We start from the raw sequence: 7625 nt of genomic DNA, 5'->3' as shown, positions 1-7625 counted from the left end.
AAAAAAGTCCCCCAATGAGCAGCTCCGTGGTCTGAAAGGGCAGGGAAACAGTCCAATGAGCATCACCGCAGAGGAGCCAATCAGCTAGATGTTGCTGGGGCCGAGGAGCCAATCAGCTAGATGTTGCTGGGGCCGCTGTGAGCCAATCATCAGCCGGCAGCTGGAAGTTTGCTGGCAGCTGGAAGTTTGCTGGGGCCCCTTTGGCTGTGGCTCTCAACATCACGGCAACTTAGCAAGACCCTGTCTTAAAATTTAAAAATAAAATAAAATAAAAACTGGGAATGTAGAATGTAGCTTAGTAGTAAAGTGGGGGGGGGGTAGAAGGAGGGGGAGGGGAGGGGGGAGGAGGAGGAGGAGGAGGAGGAGGAGGGAGGAGCAGGAGGAGGAGGAGGAAGAGGAGGAGGAGGAGGAGGAGGAGGAGGAGGAGGAGGAGTAATAGTGCTGGAAGCTCTTTAAACCTAGGTTTATGGGAAACATTGGGTGGCTCAGAGTCTGCAGGGGGAAATCACAGAATTCTAGAGATACTTCTCCAAATTAAGGGCTGGTGGAAGCTTGGCTCTGGACCTGCAGAGTAACAGGTACAGACCTGCTTTCTCACTCTTTGCCAGATCTTCAGAGGTAAAAGGAAAAAAAAAAATGTTCCCTCTGGGAACTTCCACAGAAATAAAGTAGATTTTTAAACACACTGTAATACTGAGGTTTTCAAATTTAATGAATAGCAATCTGTTAGACATTAATGCTCTATTCACTGATGATAAACACTATCATACCAAACTGATGACTAAGACCAGAGATGCTGATGATTGATAAATATTATCACAGTTAAAAAAAAATCACACTGCAGCAACAAAAGGGGCAGAAAGACGAGCTGGGATAAGTGCAGGAACCAAAGAAGACATTTTAAAGAGAAAGGCAGAGAAGTATTAAAATTCAAAAGGACATCAAAATAGACTATCTATGTGCATGAGTTTCTTTCCTTCTTAATATCCTTAATCTTGGGATAACTTAATATCCTTAATCTTCAGATAACTTAGGTGGCAGGCAGCAGCTATGGCAGGGCCTCATACCATTGTTAGTTTTTTTTTTTTTAATTTATAGAGAATAAAGATTTATTCAGTTTCCATTGTTAGGTTTTGAAGTTCTTTTCCTGCCAAAGGATTGCCTTCTCTGTACATCTGGTTTTTTAAAGGTTCTGTACATCTTTTTAAAAATTTTATTCTAATTTGTTATATATGATAGCAGAATGCATTTCAAATTTATATTACACATATTATAGAGCACAATTTTTCATATCTCTGATTGTATACAATGTAGAGTCACACCATTCATGCCTTCATACGTGTACTGATGTCCATCTCATTGCACTGCCTTTCCTACCCCCATACCCTTCTGCCCTATCTAGAGTTCTTCTATTCGCCCCATGCATACACACCCCCATCCACATTATGAATCAGCATAAAAAAACTGAGGATGTAGTTCAATGGTAAAGCACCCCTGGGTTCAATCCACAGTACCAAAAATCAAAACAATGTATACCTCAAACACCCATTTGGAAAGAATAACAAAGACTTGATAGAAAATGAATAAAGAACTTCTTCAAAAAAGGAGCAGCATGATACCTTTAGTGCCTTCCAGAATGTTCCTTACACTATTATATGTAGCAACTTACAAGAGGGAAGTGTTACTGTATAAAATCTAAAGTGAGCTGGGCAACTCAGGAGGCTGAGGCAGGAGAATCTCAAGTTCAAAGCCAGCCTCAGCAACTCAGCAAGGCCCTAAGCAACTTAATGAGACCCTGCCTCAAAATAAAAATAAATAAAACAGGCTGGAGATGTGGCTCAGTGGTAGTGGTTAAGTGCCCCTAGATTCAATCAAAGTAATAATAATAACAATAATAAAATAAAAAGAGATAGGAATATAGCTCAGTGGTAGAGTGCCAATGGGTTCAATCCCCAGTACCACAGATAAATTAATCAAATCAAAGAGTCTGGGCTATCGATCAGAAGCAGTAGAACACTTCTCTAGCATGCATGAGGCCCTGGGATCAATCTCCAGCACTACAAAAAATTTCTTTTTTAAAAATTTGTTTTCAACAGGCTATACTATTCTCAAATACTTGCTAAAACATTTGTCTTGGCAGGATTTTTTAGGGTTTGTAGGATTGAGCATAATTCATTCACAACTTTTTTTTGAGACTGGATCTCACTAAGTTGCTTAGGGCCTTGCTAAATTGCTGAGCCTGGCCTTGAACTTGCAATCCTCCTGTCTCAGCTTCCTGAACCACTGGGATTAGAGGCATGTACTACTACACCCATCTGCTTACAGATTTTTAAACACAATACAGTGTTTCTCAAAGACTGGTTTGTAGATTGTGGGGGTAGCTCCCACATTCATACTTCTAAGTATGGGATGGAACCATGATTTTTAACATTTTTTGTTTTATTCTTTGAGTAATCTTTTTTTTTCTTTTTTGTACTGGATATTGAACCCAAGGGCACTTTATCACTGAGCCACATCCTTATCCCCTTTTATTTTTTATTTTGATACAGGGTCTTGCTACATCACTCAGGGCCTCACTAAATTGCTGAGGCTGGCCTCAAACTTGTAAGCTTCCTGCTTCATTCTCCTGAGTCACTGGTATTACAGGGGTACACCACCCTGCCCAACTTTTTCAGTATTTTTGAGGCAGGGTCTGGTTACATTGTCTATGTTGTCCAGTCTAGCTTTGAATTCATGTTTCTTCTGACTCAGCCTCTGGAATAGCTGGAACTAAAGGCTTGTGCCACCACTCTTAACACCTGTGTTTTTCTTCTAATCAACAGAACACAGCAAAGGTGATGGAATGTCACTCACATGATTATGTTATTATATATTACATGTTTATGTCTACATTACATACATCATATGTAAGATTTATATATATTACATATATGAATATTATGTGTGAATGCATACATGTGTACATGTATGCTTGCATGTGTACACATAGCTCCATCTTAGCAGATGGGAAAGAAACACCCTTGCTCTCTCTGAAAAAGGTGCCATGTTATGAGAGGACCATGTATGAAGGACCAATGGGCAGCCTCTGGTTGCTGAGAGTGGTCCCCAGCTGATAACTTGCATGAAAATGTACCTCAACCCTACAATTGCAATAAGATAAATTCAGCCAACGACCTGAAGTGGTTTAGAAGTGGATCTTTCCTCACTTTTGAGCCTCTGATCACTCCAAAGCTCCATGGACACCTGGATTATAGCTAGGTGAAACCCTGAGCAAAGGATCCAGTTAAGTCTTGCTTGGTCCCTTGAGCCACAGAAACTTTGAAATAATAAATCAGGGACTGTGTTAGTTTAAAATGCCAGTTTCTGTGCTCCATCTGAAGTCTACTGAATCGAATCCCTGGACATGAGATTTGGGATCCTGCATTTTAAACTAGAACTTCAGGATTCTAATGTATATAAGAATTGGTCCTGTGTGTCCATCAAATAAAACTGCATATCATCAATTCCCCTGGAGCTCTTTAAAACGATCCCTGCCAGTCACAAGTTCCAAATTGCTGGGATTACATGTGTACACTTGTAATCCCAGAGGTTCAGGGAGTCTGAGACAGGGGGATCACAAGTTCAAGGTCAGCTTCAGGAACTTAGTGAGGCCCTAAGCAACTCAGGGAGGCTCTATTTAAAAAAATAAAAAATGGTTGGCGATGTAGCTCAGTGGTAATTTTTTTTTTTTTTGTACTGGGGATTGAACTCAGGGGCATTTAACCAATAAGCAACATCTCCAGCCCTTTTTTGTATTTAATTTAGAGACAGGGTTCTCACTAAGTTGCTTAGTGCCTTGCTAAATTGCTGAGTTTGGCTTTGAACTTGCAATCCTCCTGCCTCAGTCTCCTGAGCCACTGGGATTACAGGTGTGCACCACTACACCTGACCTCAGTGTAAATTGCCCCTGGATTAAATCTCCAGTGCCCCAAAACAAAACACACACACACACACACACACTCAGAGAGAGAGAGAGAGAGAGAGAGAGAGAGAGAGAGAGATTTCCCTGGAGATTTGTATTCAGTGCTTCAGAAGTAAGGCCCCAAAATCAATTTTGTCAGAGCTCCATAGGAAATTTTGGTACAAGGAACTACTAGTTTAGATTATGTTACCTATATTTACAAATTAGTGAAATAATTTTAAAAATGCTTAGCAAATCTTGGGATTGGTTTTGTGAAATAAATTCTGAACTACTTATTTTTGCTATAATGTCAAATTTAAGATTGAACTGTGACAGGAAACAGAATTCTGTTAACTGAAGTATTAAAATAAATCATTTGATTAATACATGTCAAGGCACATATACTTTTACCAAGATATTTTGTAGATTTTGAAGAATTAAAAATGTCAAAAAGTTACTGTCTTGTATAACTAAAAAGAATAAAAAATTAGAAAAAAAATGTCAAAAAGTGCACGTGTGTTAAAAATAGCACCCAGTATTTTGAATTTAAGAATAAAAGTATTTTTAATTTAGGCATTAAAATCTAAAAACTTGGGGCTGGGGATATAGCTCAGCTGGTAGAGTGCTTACTTCGCATGCACAAGGCCCTGAGTTCAATCCCCAGTACAAAAAAAAAAAAAAAAAAAAAAATCTAAAAACTTATCTGTACTTTAGTCACATAAAAACAGCAATCAAATATGAATAGAAAACATTATAATTAATTTTGCTATATTATGTGTGGTATTATGGATTAAACCCAGGGGCACTTTACCACAGAGTTAGTTCCCCAGCCTTTTTATTTTATTCAGTTAGGCAGGGTGTCACTAAGTTGCTGAGTGAGGCTGCCCTCAAGCTTGTGATTCTCCTGTCTCAGCTTTCCAAGTTGCTGGGATTACAGGCATGTGCCACCATATGTGGCTTCCAAATAACTACTTGCAATATTCTTTAAAAATGGCTTTGTGGTGATATTTGAACAGTATCTAAGCTCATCAGAAACTGCTGAAATATGTGATGCTAGAATAATAAGGATTGATTATAAAGTAGTACATTGGTGGGCAAGGACAGAAAGACAGGCCAATGGAAGAACAGGGTGTCCTGAAACAGGCCCATATCTGTATTATCTGACACTGTAATGCAGCAGGGAAAGATGGTCTTTTCAATAAATGGTGTTTGGTCAATTAAGATAGTCAATTGGGAAAAAAATGAGTCTCAATCCACATCTCATACCATTCAAAAAAGTAATTTCAAATGGATACTAGATGTAACTGCTAATGGTTAAACAATAAAGCTTTTAGAGAAAATTATTTTATGACTTTGGAGTAAACAAAAAATTTTTAATCTGATACTAATAACACAACCATGGGGAAAAGGATGAATTGGAAACCAATGAAATGAAGACTTCTGTTCATCAAAATACATCATTAGGAGTAAAAAGACAATCTACTGAGAAAATGCTTAAAAGTACAGATCTGGGCTGGGAATGTGGCTCAGTGGTAGAGTGCTTGCCTGGCATGTATAAGGCTCTGAGTTCAATTCCCATCACCATTAAAAACCAAACCATCACCCCTCCAAAAATAAAAACAGATCCAATAAATGTCTTGCATTTGAAATTTCAAGAACTCCTACACACTACTAAGAAAAAGAGAGACAACCTATTAGAAAAATGGGCTAGGTTTGGGGGTGCATCTCACTCTGGGTGTAAGACCAAGCCCTATGCCTACCCCACCCCCAACAAAAAGAAAAATGGGCAGAATTGAACAGGAATTTTACAAAATAGGGTATTCAAATGGCCAACAGACATAAAAGGTACACAGTTCATTAGTCATCAGAGAAATGCAAATTAAAATCTTAGTCCATCACCACTATGTCCCCAATAGAATGAAAAAGATAGTATGGGATATTGGTAAGGATGTGGAGAAATAGGAATTCACATACTCCTGGGGGGAGTGTAAACTGGGCACTATAATCAAGCAGAATGTGCCTGCAGCCAGCAATTCCACTCTTAGGTGGAAGTGCATCCATATGTTCACAAAAACACAAGAATATCTGCAGCACTATTCAAAATAATCCCCAATTGGGGAACAACAATGTTCATCAGCTCAAGTGTGCAGTAGGTTGGATAAATAAATTGGATAAATAAAACAATCTAGCCATACAGCAGAATGTTATATATCAACAAGGCTGAATGAATTATTGCTAAATGAATTACTGCTAAACGCAACCAGGGTGACTCTCAAAAAACATAGTGAACAATGCCATATTCTGGAGAGAACATATCACTACATGGATGGAAAGTCTAAAACCTGGCAAAGCTCCTTTACGGTGTCAAAACCAGCTTAGTAGTCACCCTTAGGGGGAAGCAGTGACTGTAAGAAGGCTTATAAGAAGGCTGTAGGAGGTTAGTAAAGGTTTATTGTACTAGATGCAAATAGCACAGGAAATTATCACTTGGTGAAAATGGTTAAGCCATGCACTTAGGATCTATGCACTCTTCCAAATGTGTTATGTATCATTTCTTAAAAAATCTAAAACACACAACACAAACTGGATGTGGCTTCTTCTGAGTCACTCCTGAACCTCATATTCCCTGGGTTAGGTGTCTCCACTTGAGATTTCATACTTCCCCCTCTCTCAGCAGCACTTCTCTGGTGCATTGATTTCTTTTTTTTTTTTTTGGTAGCTGGACACACAATGCCTTTATTTTTTTATGTGGTGCTGAGAATCAAACCCTGGTCCCGCCCGTGCTAGGCGAGCACTCTACTGCCTGCCTGGTGCATTGATTTCTAATTCACTTGTCTCCATGGGGCCCAAGAGGGCTGAATTTGTCCTGTTCATCGTGTCCCTCTAGTACTTGGCTCAGTGCCACGATGGAGGTCGCTAAATGACTGGGCCTCAGAGGTACTTAACCCTACATAAAACCATGTTTTTGCCACAAGTCAACCCAAGAGCAGACACGCAGAGAAAACAGTATCTACAGTTTAAGACTGAAACAACCAGAGTCAGGCTATGGAACCCCAGCCAAAGGAGAGGAGCCCGGCACCAGTTTCTTTTGCGACAGAAAAGGTGACAGCTTTCCCGGAGGAACTTCTTAATGCTGCTTACGCGTTCTGGGTGCCAGTCGAAAGGACCGGGAGAAAAGAAGGCGGTCACTCCGGGACAGAGGAGACAGAGTTGGGACGAGTCCCGGAAGAAAGCAGGACGGATTCTTGCGGCTCAAAGTCGGGTCTGGACCTAAGGGCCGCGGGTTGCCCCAGAAGTCCCGCAGCCACGGTGCCGCCTCTCCCCACCCGCCCGTCGGGTCATTCACCTTCGCTCTAGCCAGGGTCTCGGAAGTCTGCGGCGCGGGCTCCGCCCAGGGAAGTGCTGCGCTGGCCCGACTCCCGGAAGCGGGAGGCCACTGCCCCTCCTGCCCGCGCCTGTCGCTGGAAAGCAGCACCAGGCGGCCTCTGGGTGAGGCCGGCCTCCTGCAGGTGGGAAGGTGGGCCTCCAATGGACATTGGCCTCCGGGACTTGGACATGAGCCCTTACACTCTAGTGCCCAAAGTCATATGAAACCCCTGAGCCCCAGTAGGGGCTGGATGGTGGAAAAGGAAAGAAACTGTTTCGCTCATTAGCCCTCTAACACCTTGCATGGGACGTGTTCACA

General features: G+C 41.1%; 1 protein-coding gene across 3 annotated transcripts in view; it reads right to left on the bottom strand.

Annotated features, from left to right (window-relative positions):
- Positions 1 to 7372, bottom strand: part of LOC107153503 (TIR domain containing adaptor protein) — a 15780-nt gene extending 8408 nt beyond the window's left edge. For 2 of the 3 annotated variants that reach the window (XM_015499019.2, XM_015499018.2), the window contains exon 1: positions 7082 to 7280. The gene's annotated coding sequence lies outside the window, so the exon portion shown is untranslated. The other variant, XM_048796101.1, reaches the window with a different exon arrangement.
- Between the last annotated feature and the right edge of the window lie 253 nt (positions 7373 to 7625).

This window comes from Marmota marmota, unplaced genomic scaffold (genome assembly GCF_001458135.2).
Source record: "Marmota marmota marmota unplaced genomic scaffold, marMar, whole genome shotgun sequence".
NCBI classification, from domain to species: Eukaryota; Metazoa; Chordata; class Mammalia; order Rodentia; family Sciuridae; genus Marmota; species Marmota marmota.
This window is presented reverse-complemented; position numbering and strand designations above follow the sequence as displayed.